The following is a 17,127-nucleotide window of genomic DNA, read 5'->3' as shown; positions in this document are numbered from 1 at the left end:
GATTGTTTCGATACCGTTTCGTTGCTCCGCTCTTTACGACGCTTCACGATTACGAACGCGAACGCGTACGAATTTGTTTGCGCGAACTGGGATACGTGGTAATCGATTTCAGAAGCGATTTACGGCTAAAACCGTCGTCGCGATACTTTACCAACTGAACATTTCAGCGAATTGGCAAGTTCTAGGTTAAAAACTCTCGTTGCAGGATATTTTTACAATTTTTTAATTTTACAGCTGCTGGTAATCGCTGCAATTTACTCGTAGACAATTTTATTTCTCTTACTGATTCTGTTACCACGCAGGAGGATTTATCAGCACTAGTAACTTGTGAAACTTCTCTAACGATATTACACGGTTGAAAAGCGCAAGACGATTTTCAACACCGTTCGCCGCGTTTCACACGGCTTCGCGAATTTTCCTACGTCGTCGAATATTCAACGGACAAGTATACGCAGATCCTGCAGGCGAAGTACGAATCTAGAATCGACACAGATTGACACAGACACTCGGACGGAAAGAAATTCCTCTGACGGAGTCCTCGTGAACAAGTTAACGACACTACGAACACCTCGCCGATGTATATTACAAGTATGATCTATACTTCGACTCATGACCGTCATTAGCGATTTTATTTTAATCGGTGACATGTTTAAATCATTCGGCGGACAGTCCTACCAAGGGATTGTGTGTCAATGAGAAGCAATTGGCCGAAAGCTGAACGGCCGTTTAACAGCGATTCGTCGTCATTGTAAACGTCAGTTTCGCTCTATCGTTGACTGGGTCGTCGCTCCTCTCGAATGAGATTCCCGCCGAGTCTGCTAGTTCTCGTCGTCTCATGTACTATTTATACGTCCGTGGCTAGCGACCGAACCTTTTCGTGCGATTTTCATCGTCGCCGGAGTGGCAACGTTTCCAACGAGGCGCTTCTCTTTCGCCGCACGTTCCTCGCGTTCCGAGTCGCCACGCGATGGAGTCAGCTACCATTTTCGTAGTACACCGCGATGTCCAATGCCTGCAAACTTCCTTCCGTTTCCTAGCTTCGACCTTTCAAGACGAACGTTCCAGATTTTCAGAAAATGTCAGCTAAACGAAATGAGTTTCTTTCTCCGGAAGATTACGTATCGTAATTTAGCGATAATTAAAAGAGCCGCTGCAACGACCAGGCAATTGAAACGCGTTACCAATGAACGTTTTCGCTTACGAATGAGCTAATTGCATCGTATCTAACACGGCATTCGTATATTTGTATACTGTGTATACCTTCGCGTCGATAATATCAAAAATTTCGTACCGTGAAAATGAAACGTAAAATCTGACGAAGAAAATACGCTTGATTGGAAAATAATTTTTATAGCCACTGCGTAATTTAAATATTAAAGTCGCCTGGTCGTTGCCGTGAACATTTTAGTAATCGCAAACATTTGTGATATCGTACGACGAAGTTCATTAAAGACTTGGTTGCTACGGAGTACGATTTAATTCAATTTTAAACGAAATTATAAAGGAAAAGAAGACAGAAAATCGGTGATTTTCTTAACGATTATAGTCAGCAACGAATATAAGCTAAAGTTCGTGACACGGAAAGCGATACAGGTTTCAGAATCGCTGACTGCTATCTGTGCATGGAATTAATTAACTCTCGTATCGAGGCCGATAAATCATCCGCATTTATAATCGACATGCCCCACCATTCCTTTAACGATACGACTAATGAACTCGAACTGGCCGATTATTAAACGAACACAGCGTACGTTATCTTGTTCTCTTTGATGGAAAATGTCCGTGTACGACCCGGCGGCCAGTAGTTTACCAATAAAACGCGATAATTAGCGTGGTTATAAAAGTCGTTGGTAAGCGACGTTGCTGTAATTTCTCCGTGCATTATTCGACTCGGTCTTCGCTTTATCCTTTTTCAAAGCGCATCTCGGTCCACCTTTGCGTTCTCGTCAGCGCCATAATTATTGCCTTGCCTGTAAATTTCTGTAAATTTTTCATGGAAAGATCGACGGTGATTCCTTCGAGCTGCGTTTTTTCCCCTTCATTTTTACCTTTCGATATCAGCCTTGAGTTTTCGCGAAACGGCAAAGTCTCCGCGATTGCTCGTTAATTAAAAAACAGGAATGCGTTGCTTATCTCGTTCATCGAATCGGAAATACCTATTTAATATCTCTGTAGTATATGTACATACCGTTCGAATTGTTCAATTAACGAATTGTAAAATACGTACGGGAATAGAGAATTGTCGAGGAATCGGGGTTAACATACGTCGCGTATGACGTGAATTCAAATCGGCATTTACTTTTGTAGGTTGTGTGTATGGTTGGAAAGTACGACGTAACCCGAAATTGAGAGAAAACGTTTTATGGTAATCCCTATCTAGACTGTGGATGTTTCTGTGATTACAGGAAATTTAAGGGCTCGTATACTATACAAAAATATAGAAAATATCCCGAATAAAGTACATTACCTGTTCTCTGTATTCGTTGGCCGAAACAAATGCCAATTTCGATTATATAATCTTGAATAACGAAATATTTCTTCGGTTGTATTTTCATAAATGTAAAAGTCCATCAGATCCATAAAGATAGGCAGCCTGCTTTTATTAAACACGTACAAGTTCCCGATATAAAGCTTTTTGCGATACAGATACGGTATTGCGTACGAATTACTCGCACGAGCATGGAGCATTTAGAGGAAATTCGAAGATGCGAAAATACGCAATATCCGAAAGTATATAAAACGTACAAACTAAAGTTCTCGCTGTAATATTTTATATTTATGAAGCCAGATAAATTCCGGCACAGCCATCGATTCCTTTATCTTTTCCCACAAAAATACAAAATAGCATAAACATCTGCGGCCTAATAAGTAACGAAAATCGAATCCGCAGTGAACGTGTCGGTGCATTACATAGCCGTGTTATCGTGAAAAAAGATATCTGGAATGGTTTTACGGGTGCCATTGAGTCACGACGCCGCGTTTCCACCGCTATATTTTTCCACTATTTGCTTGGTAAATCTTCGAAAGTATGCGCCGTGCTGAATGTAACGCCCATTTACGGGAACAGGGCTGAACGAGTCACTCGTAGACCTAGATAACCTACAATGGAGCTCCCCCGCGGATTTATCACCGCGTCTCAGCCATTGTTTACGTTTGAGACGGGTCGCGTAAATTCCTGTTTTAAAGTGTCTCGGAAACCACCCATATCCACCGTTTCCGCCCTCGTATCTTTGTTCTTTGGGATAACGCACGCTCACTTTCCTTCTGTACCAGACCTTGATGCTAGAACCACGGTGAACGTCACTTTTGTCTGCCGAAGGATTTTTCCTCCTTCCAACGGTGGATATTATATTTATAGAGGAAAATTGGACGAATTTCTTTGCATCTGTGTTACTTGGACGATACCCTTTAGAATCAAACATACTATAAACTATTATAATCCAAGTTACAGTATCGCGCCAAAATAATTTACTTGTAATTCTCAATGAGAATTGATCGTAAATAGTCTACCAAATAGAAAAAAGAATCTATGTTTCTTCTGATGAAATTTATTTGGTAATGTTGTTCGAGGTTACAAATGATGTCGATAACATGGGCATGTAAATAAGCATAGCGCCAGGTAATTAAGTTTTATCTGTCATTTAAGACAGGCGAGCGAAACTTCATCCTTGAACTTGCTTCCAATGAATATTTATTTTAATAAACATTAGATTACGTTTTACTTGATGCAAACGGGCAAAGTTTCACCCTGAATTTTTCTCTTCATAATTACTATTTCTAACCGGAAAAGTTACAAACATTTGACTTAACAAATGGTGGTATAACGTAGAAGACGCGTTGTTAAGTATCTGAGAATTCTCTCGGATTTATCGAAAGCTTAGAATCAAATTACGCTCAGAATTAAGCTTAGAATCAAGTCAGACAATGAAATTACGAAAAATTCTCGTTTAGCAAAAGGATGAAAATCATTTCCCGGGCATCCGGTGACTCGAAACTCGCGCAACATCGGTCGTTTCGAAGTCGGGGAAAACCTAGTTAAGACTCGCACCGTAAGCTGACCGATCAATATCTCTGTTACACGACTTCATCTCCTCTACATATCGCGAGGTAACGAGAAGACTGGCAAAAAGGCGTATTTACAAAGGATGCTATTCTCCTGATAGCCATAAGCGAGAAAGAAAGGAAGAGGCGTCGTAAAGTGGACGGTGGCCCGAGGCGAGGAATCGCTGGAATAAAATTGCAGCGTCGCGTGTGCACCGAGGGTTGCATCCTCGCGGCGCGTTAATCGGGAATCGATGAGCATCCTGCGGACGTTATACGACTAAATTCCTCTGGAAGAGCGGCCTTTTTCAGCTGGCTCAGGATTTTAGCGTCGTGAGCCGCTTATTTATACAAGCTCGGCGAGGATATCGCGAACGAACCATCGTAAGTTGCACACGCCTCCAGATCGGAGAATCCTGCAGGAGTGGCTGGGCTGGCTGGCCTCTGCTGCAAGAAAAAATCATCGAGAGTTCGACCGGCCACCTTGAAATCGTATCCGATACTTATCCGCGTCTTTTCTATCTACATAGAGATCGTGCTCGGCGTTTTGATCAGAATACTCGCTGTATGCCGCGGGATGTGTTCCTCGATGGAACGATATCGATTTCCGCGATCTAGCGTGATCGGAGGAAAAAGATAATGTCAGTGACGAGGACGTACCATGAGCTTTTCCTCAACCGACCGTGTACGTACGGAGAATCTCGAAGACCAAGTAAAAATGATAATCGTGAACGCTTAAAATAGGCAAAGGTGCATCTATAAAACGTCACATGGTTAGAAGGCTCGAAAATTGGATACTCGGGTAGAAAAGCGATAAACGGAGGGCGTTACCGAGATTGGAAGCGTCGAATACGCAGAAAGAAGCGCGCAGGTTTCTGCAATGTGTCATAATATACGTAAGCGTCGCGGGTAGTCCATAAACATCCACATTTTATAGGATAATGGCCGATAAGGGAGCATAACTCGCGTCATCCGCGTATCATCGTAAATAATTTATCTGCGGGAACATCGTAGGAATCTAAACAAAATCGCGCGAACACGACGATTTTGTGGGTACTGTGTAACACCAAGGGACGAAGAGAACGTCGAGAATGGCGCTCGACGGTAACGATCTTCGCGAACTTGTTCCAGCAAACTTTCGTACTCGAGCGATTTCGGAAATTGAACGAGGAGCTTCTCTATAGAGGCCGATCGGAATTCGAACAAGCTCTTAATCAGTAAAAACTCTGATTACGTTAAACGTTGTAAAAACTACTAAATCGCATGATTTATATTCCAAACCGAGCGACTTTTTACGGTGGCTTCGACGTAGGTACGGAATTTCTAGCTGAAACTTTGATTAGCTCCTCCGAAACTATGTTCGAGTTTCAGGAAATTAAAATTTAAACGACAGTGACTTTCGCAAAAATATTATCCACCTTCGTGTCTGGCGAAACTTTCCTTCATCTCGCTGCAAGGAATTTCGAAGGAAAGAGAAACATCGCGATTACCTATATAACTGTGGAAGATCGACATCTTCCGAACAAAAAAAAACGATGTCATTGGATCTCTTTCTTTGCAGACAGCAAGCACGAAGAAACAAGAGGCCGTGCGAATCCTGGACGCAGCTGGAGGCCAAAGTGGAAGCTGGAATCGGCCATATTTGGCCGGAGAGAGCACGATCGAGGGAAGGTAGGGCTCTCGTCGATCCGAGCATCGCGATTCAACGAGCGTGGATGGAAGGGGGAAGCTCGAGCAGGGATGATGGGGGCTAGAACGTCGACTACGTTGGGGCGGGGTGCTTCGAAACCACCCCTGGTGCCTGGAATAATCCCTCGTATAAATTGGATTGTCGGTAGAACGTGGAAACTGAACTCTACTGCAGCCAGAGTGGTCGGAAGAGGCGAGAGAGAGGTTGGTTGCAAATAGAAGGGAAAAGGAAACTCGCGGTGCAACTCCTCCGGACGCACGTACAGTCCGCCACCTTCGCTCACACAACTGTGAAAACTCGTTCGCGAACGCACACGTTCGTAGTGGAGAAGGATAGGTACAACGTAGGTTACACGAGGGGCGGCAATTCATACGCGCGCCCACCCTCACCCTCCGTGATTTTGGCTTGTCTGCCGTCGCAACGATTGCGGGGGTGGAAACGGTCGCTGGATTATGCTCGTCCGCGGTCGAACTCGCGTGCAACGGCGTGCAATTATGCACACGTTATTGTGCCAGCACTCTCTCTTATCGAGCTAATGTCACCGCGCTCAAACTCCTTCCCTGCCATTGACTATATCAGACAGGGGTGGCGCGGTGCACGTTTACTCTGCGATGCCGTCAGATTCCGTGCACTCTACCGTTTGCTAAAACGAGCTAAACCAAGGATCTTCTATTTTGTGCTCCGGTGAATTTGATCTGTGTGATACGATGAAACAACGATAACTAAGTGATGTTACGATACATAATGAGGATATGTAGGAAGCATTTTGTACAATTATAATTCAATGGTATCAGGTTCTGTGTACCTTGTTTATAGAAAAACTAGAGCTAGAATAAGAAGATTTTATATCGTGTATTTGATTTGTGTGATACGATCGAACAATAATATTTAAATGATACTATGATACGCATAACGAAGATGTACATATAAACATGTTGGCAACAATTTGTAAAGTTGGTGGGTTTCTTAAGTGAATCACTTAGTGAATTGCATTAGACGACTGTAAGAAGAAACGGTTGAGAAGAGGGAGCAAAGTGGTTGAAAAATATGTAATTGGAGCTATGTAAGTCGATGGTATAGCGAGTGGAAACTTGGAGGAGCGAAAATGGAACTCATCGCGGAAATGGAAGGGATTAATCTCCAAAGATGATCTCCTGAAACAGATATCCGACGTACAATTGGGATGGTTCCGAGTTGTGACCGCTACATCTTGTTACCGCGAGGTAAACGGGCGATACGTGACGATCACAGGGGGAACGCTCCGACAAATAGCCAGGGCTGGTTGTTTACAAGGTAACTTTATGCTTCTTTGCGTGGATATTAGAACGGTCACGGTGAGGCTAATACGAACCTTCGCGGGATGCTCCGAGCGTTTGCTTATTTTCTCTCTACAACGGAAGATTAGAAGACAAAAGCATAGGTGCCCTTTCTTATTTGATATTTTCTTATTTCTCTTGGGAAAGGTACAACTATTGCCTCGACTGGAGGGAACGCCTATCGATCGAGTCACTCTTTTTATTAGGAATTTCGAGATTGGACGTAGATCAAGGGAGAATATGCGATTGTTCGGCTAACCTTTTATCGATATTAGTATCGTGTTTTTGTTTCCAGTTATACGATTTCATCTTTGAGTTGTTCGCCACACGCTACCATTAACAGATAGGAAACTTTTATCTTCTCGTTTTAAGCAAGTAATGTTAACTTCCTCCTCTTTGATTATGTAAGTAGCGTTCTGTAAAAATATCGATATCAGGCTTTTGTTACCAGTTATACGATCTCATCTTTGACTTATGAAATCACGTATACGAGATCGCACGTTACTATTAGTAAATGAAGAGCTTCTCTATCTTCTTAATCTTTTTTCAAATTTCATCTCCACTTTACCCAAGTTCTTGCCAGTGGAACTTGACTCGCTAGTCCCGTCACGATCGCTGCGAACGTAAAACATCTGGCCGCCCCGTCCGGCCGCGTAACATCCGAAAATAGCGCCGTGAATCTAATAAGCCTCGTGGCGAGGTCCCGCGGACGCCTCCGCGTTTCGAATCTCCGCAGAAACTTTGATTACGCTCCAGGAATCTCTACCGTGCTCGCCCTAACCGTCGTAAATTTGTCGGAAGACCTAACCCGAACCTACAAGGAATGGCTCTTTGTTTCCTTTGCATCGATCGAATTACGCTCGGAGCTTAGGTTCCTCCAGGTCGTCGGAGACTAGGTACCGAGCGAGATTCACTTCGTGACAGCGGTATCCATACTGGCGGCGCGACAAAAAGGCCACACCTTGAAAAGCAAGGGTTCCTCTTTGAGCCCACGTAGTCGCACGCGCGCCTGGCGCGCCTTCCCTCCGCCTTCGATATGCTGCCTCCGCAGCTACTACGCTCGTTGTTTATTCACGAGAAAACGCGTTCCTCCCCTTCACGATCTCCACCACCGCGTTCCACTCACTTTCCCACGTTGTCCCATAATGTCACCGGAGACTCCTTTCCCTTCTTATTTCTGCACCAATACCGAACGATACCGAGGTCTGCAGAGAGGAATATAGCTTCGTCGAACCCCGTCGACTTTTATAAAATATAAGCAATTTCATACTTTCAGCTCTCGAGGCTCGACTTGGGACCATGTCGTCTTTACGACGAGCCACCTCGGATTTTGTCAGGTCTTCCTCTCGTTTTTCCTACCCCTCGCCATCGCCAAGATCGGTCGGTCTTCGTCGCACGTGCACGCGAAGAGCAGCGTCGGATGGTTTGAACAAGTAGCCTCTTTATGCAGCGCAGTTTATTAGCCCCGAGACGGGCCAACCAGAGGAGCCAGGCAGCCTCGTTGCGGCACGTTAGTTATTATCCACCAGCGCCGTTTAATTATTCGAATCGCCATTGCGCTGCTACTATCGTAAAAATGTCCATGAGGCATTACCGTTTCTTATAATTTTCATTGCATTCTGCGTCGGACCCGACGGACGTTGCTTTCTCGAGGACGTCGTACCGCTACGCTGCCACTGTCCGCTTTCGTCCAAAGGCTAAGGTGTAGAGCATTCGTTATTCCGCAATTGTTACTTCACGGTGGTGCTACAGGTTCTGGAAAGTTTATGCGCAGGAGATGACGTTATGCGTCCGAATAAAATCATCGAATCAGCTTCGCTTTGTATTTTGCAAACAGTTTTACGCAACGAGGTCAAGTCGATTGTCAATATCGAAACAAGGTACATAATTAAGAGTAATTTGGATTTTGAAGTGTGACTTTCGAGTAATATATTTCGAAATATACAGCAACTGCGGAAAGTATCTTTTATAAGCACTTAATCATTTTCTTAACATCGAATTTCCATAGCTATATACTGTTGAACGATGTGGAATTTAATATACTTGGACTTGACTAATTGTAAATATGTAAATATGTAAATATAGCGATGTGCAAATACATTTTGTAGGCAGTATATTTTATAAGATATATGTACAGTATACGATAATGTACAGCAGAATATCGTTTACATGAATTTGCCAGAAGACAAATATTTTAAAGAAGTGACAAAGCAAGTTGTAACAAATAGTCCAATTTGTGTCCGCTATTGGGCATCGTTTATGCAAGCGAATTCAACAGACAGAGACTCATTTACTCGAGTAGTACCTCAAATTTCGTTCAAGCAAATCAACTTCATAAAAATACAGTCGATCCCATTGCCTGTTCACAGTCCGACATCCAAAGGAAGAAAGAGGAAGGTGTCGGACATTGCGTTGTAACAAACAAACGTGAGATTGCACGGTCAATCAGTTGTATGTAAATTTACAACCACAAATGTCGCGATTACATAATGCAAGGTTTACGTTCTCTCATAAACAGAACTACAAGAATCTATATTCAGCCAATTCACTCTATGCAAATCGCAACACCGTCGTTAACGACAATCAAAATGTACAGTACACAGAGTCTCTTTTAATAACGCGTCAGGGTTAATCGATGTTTTCTTGGTAAACCAGTGAACCTCGTTTCTCCGGTGGTTAACCAAAGCCATGGAATTTGTTCGGTCCGTTAGACGAAGCAAAATTGACTTCGTTGACCGTGCTTATCGACGCCGTACCACGAAATCGCCTAGGACAATGATTTACGAGTCGCACGCGCGATTCGTGACTCGCGCGTGCACGTGGTGCAGATAAACGCGACGAAGCCACCGGCGTTAATGTTCCATTCCTAGTCCCCCCTTGACGAACCTCGCCTTCTCCTTTTCTCTTTCTTTCGCTATCTTTATGCAGATGACGACGGGTGCAGTTAATTTGCGCCGGAGGCCACGGATGGTCTCGTTCATTCTAATTTACTCTGAACGTCCATGATTGGGAGTTTGCCGGCAGACGATTTTGTTCCCCGCTGCTGCACCTGCATTCACGCCCACGCAGAACAGAAGCACGTATCGCGACGCGTTACGGATACATGGGAGGAATTTCGCAAGCTTCGTCATTGTTCAGCCGTTTTTCATCATCGAGCTCGCACAGAGAATTCGTTCGTTCGATTATTTTTATTCGAGGAATGCTACGTTCCTTGGAATAACATAGTACATAGGATAGATAAAATATGTGCAGAGAACGTGGTATCGTACTCGTACAACTTCTATTTGGTTTATGAGTGTACAGGAAGAATTTGAAATTTTGTTTGCTCGGTAATTTTCCTGCACAGAAAGATATCCATATGTAGATGTCGCTTGCGCCACGTTCGAGCATATAGCGCACGTATATAAGAAGCTTATTCCGTGGCATTATTTCGTGTCTTGGTATTTGTATAAGATATTTCATATTGTACGGATCAGCGGTGGTCCCCAAAATGGCTGCAGTAGGTTACATATCTACGGTCGAATATTCAGACAGAAATATATACGAGAGTTCTTAATATTCTTCCGCTGTATATTTCTTAAATAATACAGCGATGCAACCTTCCATTCACCTTTCGATATGCAATCTTTTTCAGACGCAGAAAGTTCCTCCGGCTGCGCGATGAAACGCCCTACGCCTCGCAGAAAAATGACAACTCAATTTCGTCGACGGAGCTCTTGACACTCGGAGGCTGCCGGCGTTATATCTGCCAGCATTGTTTCAGGGAGAAAGTCGAGCGTGCTTGCTTAATTTCCCGTGCAGGTTCCAAAGAATTGCTGCCTTATTTCCAGACCGGCCGTTTCGCCGCACCTGCACCCGCGTTCGTAGGAAAAAAGGAAAACCATGGACGAATGGGCGAACGTTCGATAAAGGGGAAGTCGAGAGGGAAACGACAGAATCGCAACGAACGAAGCTCGATTCTCTTGGAAAGTGTAGGTGGAGTCGAGTAGATTATCCGAGCAGACAGCGAAATGGTAAAGTTGTCAGCCGACGGGTACGCGTCGGAGGGCAAAAGACGAGGCGAGAGAAAGCAGACTATCTTTGAAAGAGGGAGAGACAGAAAGAAAAAGGAGGCGATCCAACAGGAAACGAGGAGAGAAAGAAACGGAGAGAAAGCTTTTTAGGCCTTTCCTCGAAACACTGCAGACACAGCTGTGCGAAAACTGCAATGACACGCCCCCTCGCCCCTATCTCTCCCCTGTGCCCTCGTCTCTTTCGTCTTCCACCCTCGAGACGTCGATGGTCAGGGATAGGTTCTCCTGGAGCTCGACGAGCTTTGGCTAGGGAGCCAGGGTCGATTCGAACCACCGCCGAGAGTTTTCGTTCCGTGATGGGGGACCAACATACGTGTACGTACCTCTACACCGACACATAGCTAAATATATACAAACAAACCTGATGGAAGATCACGGAGGATCGTATTTTTGTTGATTTCCTAATTTTAACATCGCTGTATAACTAACCAGGAGAATTTTAACGATACGTTTGAACACGAACATTAGGAACTGGCTACGTAAAAGAAGTTGGTATCACGATAATAATCTTAGCGATCAAAATCTGTGGGTATTTAATAAACTGTAGATACATAAATGTCATAAAAGCGTAATCTTTGAAATTCGCGCTCCTCCAAGGCCCAAAGCCACCATTCTTCCCATCTGTCAAAAGCTATCATATGTTCTAAAAGAAAGTAAGAAATTCCCGATATGCTTTGAACTTCCTTCTTCATACGTCCATTACCCGTATGCGGCCACCGTTCACTGGCGTGTCGACGCTTTCTGGCAACGTCGATGTTGCCCCCAACGGTGTATTCCTGTTCGTCGGGCTGCTGGTCCGGTCTCGAACGTCTACGACCCATACAGTTTCACACGAACGCGCAGCACCTCTCATCGGTGATGCTACATCTCCGTGGTGACGGCGGATGCTGGAGAATGGCGGTGGTGGTGGTCGGTCGAACGTGGTGGTGCTTCACCCCTCCGTCAGGCACTGGCTGCTCCGCAGCATCACGCACAGATCGATACGCGGCCGTTGGCTTCACCTATTCCGCCAGACTCTCCCCGGTGCTAGCGTTCCCTCTGGCTACCACCAGCGGAGGGTTTCGATGCCGGCGATTCGTGTAATCGCGCCTCTTCCATCGATTGCGACCACCGCTCTCCGCACAGACGATCGTTTCGAGAGGCCAGCTGCTGCGCGAGAAAATTACGCCCGGAGAATTTCGCGCGGAAACTCCAGCCGATCACTCGGTCGATGCTGCCAAGCTGCTCCATCAACGTGCATTCTCTCCGGGGAATTTCTACTTTTCTTCGGGTCTTGGCGTTGGTTATTGAACTGTTTGAGTATGAATTTGGCTGAGTCTCGACTTTAAAAAATGAATTGGGGGACTATTCGCTGAGACGCGAATCGAAGAGGCTGTGGATTCATTTTCCGGTAACTTTAAGCGACAGATATCGACTCGGAATCGATTAGAATTTAGTCATCTTTTCGAACGTGATATAAATTTATGGTAGTAGAGTTTTCGAGACTTAATTTGGCTGAGCTTAATTTCAAAAAATGAATCGGCAGTCTATTTGCCGAAACGTAAATAGAAAAGACCGAAATAAGGAGACTTAACTTTTTCGTAATCTTAATAAAGCGATAGATAGCAAATCAATGTCGATAAAAATAAAGCGACGAAAATAAATAATAAATTCGTAGTCAATTAATATTCGTGGTAATAAATTTTCGCGCCTTCGAATATAAAATTTATCGATATAGAATCTCGTTGCTGCGGATTAGTGCAGATACTTCGATCGTAGAGACGATAAATGGACGGATCGTGCATTTGTCTGTCAAAGGAGAAGTCCGATTTTAGCTTGCAAATGAAGCAAGATCGTGGATGAAGGATTGATTTACCTTTTTGGAGTAACTGTGTCATCGATGACGTCAGAAGAGACTCTTTCGTTACTTCGCTATTACAACTTTGTTTTCAAAACACAGCAATACAGCAGCTTACCGATAGATGAATCATTTGCAGTTAACAACCTCGAAGCAATAAAATCCGAACCAACCATCTTGTTTATGATTTCATCTTAAAAATCTCTTTCCACTCCATCTCCATTACCATACCATAAGAACTCGAACAGATGCTGCATCACATGTCGAGCACTTCATCAGTGACGCAAAGTCGTACAAGTGTCTACTTCCGTGAATGACACAGAAACAAAAGAAAAGAAAAGAAATGTTTTTCTACATTCCTATCCAGTGTGCTATTTTGCTCAATAAATAAATAAATAAATACTCGCGAATGACGAAGGAAACGAAATTACGTTTCTAGATTGCCGTGTCCTGATTTTGTCCTGAAGCTGCTAGTTATAAGTACCAAAAAATGCTCGTTATTTGCAGCGGTTGTCGAATTTTTCCAATCCAATTATTATCTATATAACAACGTCTGACTTTAATTTAATTTTTCAAACTGTTCTAATAGAAACTCGAACGAATAAAATGACGTGGAGAAAAATATTAAACGAATCCTCCCACTTCCTTGTCATAGTCGTAATGCTAAAAAGCAGGACTCGGTGATGTAAATTGAGCGAGATAAATAAAAAATGAAACGTTGCGTTAGCGCAAAACTGGTCCCTGATAGATATAACGATAAAAAAATACGACTGGATGTAAAGAGATCTAAAGGATGAATCAGGCTAAATGGATAACTTCATTGTTACCGGCACGATCCATATCGTTGTTCCATTGTGTTCAAATCATCGCAAATGCAACACACGCTTCGATTTGCTAATTACCACGATATGCGGTTACACGTCGTTAAATAAACTCGCTGGGTGTTCGCGGTGAGAATAATTAAGTAGTACAGTCAGGCTCGGAGATCGGCACGCATTTATATCGCAATTGCAAAGAAAGGGAGGAAGCACTGGTTTAATTAAGCCTCGTGTTATGCATATCGGTCGCAAAAAGACAATTCTCTCTATCGAACCGGTGATTCGTGACTGCTTATCTAACCAGTGCAGTGGCCACCAGGAAGTGCAACTCCATTTACAAGTCACCGACGTTATCTGTTCCACCAAAAACTGCCGAGTGTCTTCGTTAAGCGCGGCTCGCTCGCCAGAGATAAGCTATCGATTTTTTACGACGCGCACTTCTTCGTACGATCTGCTATCGAATCGGCTGAAAACGTTTCGCATCGTCGCACATGTCCACGTTCGAACGAAGGAGTTCATTTCATAAGCAATTTCTCGTAAATCGTTGAACGTAAAGTAATGTTTTGTAACAGTTACTCACACTGCCTGTATGATATTCGAAATACGTACATGTTACAAAAGCTGTCTTTAAAGACTTTAATTAAAATTCTTTATGTCTTGATCTCCTTTTCGTTTCGACGAAGAAAAGGATTTTCAATATCGTAAGGGAATGTTTAACGCGAAATTGTAATGAAAAATTATGCGTATCAGTAACGATTCTAACGTGTAACCAAGACCACAACTTGTTACGTTTTATCGTCATCAACCGTCGACTGAACAGGCGAGTTATTAAAGTTCGTCAGGCCGCGGAACCATTAAAAAGAAACTTTACAGACAGCAGGTAGTCTAGGAAGAAGGGAGAAAAGTTTCCTTAAATTCACCCTCTTTTAAGGGTATTTTTCTTTCCAAGCGGGATCAAATAAACCACACATAAGGCCGGACTAAATAAAAGTGAAAAGCGAGCCGCTCGTTATAACGTTAAGGACACTCGAACGTTTATGCACTTGTTCGACATCGGCGTTAAAAGCATTCGCTGATAAATCATATCCTTTGAGAAATTTAACGAATCTCGACAATGAAAAATCGCTATTAAAACATCGAAGATAAAGGCTCGCAAAGTTTTCTTTATTATGGTCAGGCATTCGTCGAAAACATTCGTATTTATTGCAAAAGTTCACCAGGATATTTCTTTAAATGATCGCATACTTTGTGACAGAACGTAGTCTGTCACTAAACAGACTTAAACTAGTCTCGTATAAAATCTAGATAACGATCGGTCACGTAGATTTTCCAGTTTTCTTGCCTGCCGATCGCTAAACCTTCATCGATGAATAACGCATGACTCGATACTGGAAAACTGGCGAATCCGGCTGATAAATCAACGCGAAACGAATCTCTTCACTTTCAATCGTATCTTTGCAATTGTAATGTGTTATTTTTATAGTTGGCAACGTGTCTTGCGGACGATTCAGCACCTCGTTCTCCCAGCTGTGCATAATGTATTTGCATTGTTTCCATAACGAAGTGGGTAAAAAGGAAGAACAGTTATGCAAATTAAAAAGTTTCAGGTTACAATAATCGGTTACTGTAATAACAAATTATCAGCTACTTCGCGATAACCGCATAGTCGCGTCACGAGTCGTGCGAACTTTCGTCGGGATCGCGTGTTTAAACGAGCAAATGTATTTGAAATTTTTAGGTCTATCGGCAGCTGCAGCGCGCGAGACGCATCGTGACGGATGTTTCGTTCGTCGATTTCCTCGACGCAGATTCAATTGTTCGATTTAGACGAATGTATGTATCGATAAAAGTTTCGAAGGACAGGAGGACAACTTCTGCGAGTGGAATATAATCCTGCAGAAAGGAAAATATTCGAAGGTTTGTAAACATCTTTTATGGATATATCGTGCGCGTTATAGGAAAACAAATATAATTTGATAATCGAGTCTCGGTAGCGCAACACGTACGATAAGGACATAAAGTTTTCTATGATACATACATTTAGTTCGACCTCGCAGTTAAGAAATGGGACATAGTTTACAAAAAAAAATGCAAGCCTGTGCATATTCATTTCGATATTTTCCAGATAACAGTTTTTGCTATGCCACTATGTAATTACGTACTCGTCAACACGCTCGTTACATTCGACCTTGAAAATGTATCACGTTGCTATATAGGGGCACTTACTCAACGTTGTACAATTAAACGTACGTATTTCATTTTTCTCCTTTCGCGTTCCAGATGGTTCCAATTTAAACTCGCGCCTCGTATTCCTGGCATACGAAAACGATCGGGGTTAACGTCTCTCGATCGACGCGAGAGTCGCAAAGAGGAAGAAAGAAAAAAGAAGAACGAAGGGAAAAGGAGAAAATCGCGTAATCCCGCAGACGTAATCGAAAGCAAAGGTAAAACGCGTTAATTTACCAAGGCAATTCATTAAAGTACGCGAGCGGCCTCGTAAATAAGCTGACTGTTAGTCTTTTTTTACGGGCCAGGTTCTTGTTGCACGCGTTAAGCAGAATCGTGTACGATTATACTTTCAGATACAGTGTCGTTCGACTTTGTATTTTTCACACGTACCAGCGTTGTTTTCTTATCACGGAGCCGGAGTGGCTCGTAAGTCGTGCACAAAATCGCTTCGTGGAACTCGTCTCTCACACCCTGTCTGCTCGCCATTGTTTCACCAACCCTCCAGACGCGATTCGAACCGTCCACTTTCGTAAGAAGATCCTGATAGAGCTGGCAATCGAGGCAGCTTTCGTACCGTTTCTCGAGATCGCATAATTTTTTACTCTTTCTGTGTCTTTCTTTCTAAGCTTGGAAGCTTTGTTCGTCAGATAAAAACGCGTTCGTAGGCTCGTTATTAGCATTGGAACGTCTACTATTCGAACAGGAATTCGATGATTGAGTCACCATCTCGTTATTATAGCGATATTAATTATTGGATAGGTATAGGATAGTTAAAATTTCTGTGCCTTCGAGTATCAAATGAAGTACCTAAAATTTGTTAGAGTCTTTCAATGAATATAACGAGTAAGTGTGCTAATACGCCTGACAGTATTACCCATAATTATTTGAACAACATTTTATTTTTTATGATTTATTAAAAGTTACGTAAGAATGTCTTGCTACTTTTAACGCGTATTATCCTTTCTTGCAACGGTGAACATTGATCGCATCGTTGGTTAGAAATTGCACGTGTCTTAAATGTAAATTATTCAAGAAATATGAATCGAGTATCGATGTCGTTCGAATATGTAATTACGAGTGGAAATATAAGTATATGGAGACGAAATCACGAGCGTTACAGCAC

The 17,127-nt window shown here is 43.1% G+C and overlaps 2 long non-coding RNA genes across 3 annotated transcripts in view; one reads left to right on the top strand and one right to left on the bottom strand.

The window, feature by feature from the left end:
• Positions 1-3,559: 3,559 nt before the first annotated feature.
• The window catches only part of LOC125386899, a 77,781-nt gene continuing 64,213 nt past the window's right edge, over positions 3,560-17,127 (bottom strand). Inside the window, exon 3 of the long non-coding RNA XR_007227456.1 lies at positions 3,560-4,488. This is a non-coding gene — a long non-coding RNA (uncharacterized LOC125386899). The remainder of the gene's footprint in view (positions 4,489-17,127) is intronic.
• LOC125386896 lies at positions 5,612-11,681 on the top strand. 2 transcript variants are annotated; one of them, XR_007227453.1, is made up of 2 exons: positions 5,612-7,024; positions 10,682-11,681. It is a non-coding gene; the product is annotated as an uncharacterized LOC125386896 (long non-coding RNA). The 2 variants fall into 2 exon arrangements; XR_007227452.1 differs by lacking the exon at positions 5,612-7,024 and adding an exon at positions 10,255-10,546.

The sequence above is a fragment of the Bombus terrestris genome, chromosome 18 (assembly GCF_910591885.1).
Source record: "Bombus terrestris chromosome 18, iyBomTerr1.2, whole genome shotgun sequence".
Taxonomy (NCBI): Eukaryota; Metazoa; Arthropoda; class Insecta; order Hymenoptera; family Apidae; genus Bombus; species Bombus terrestris.
Note: the sequence above shows the minus strand (reverse complement) of the source record. Positions and strands in the feature narration are given on the sequence as shown.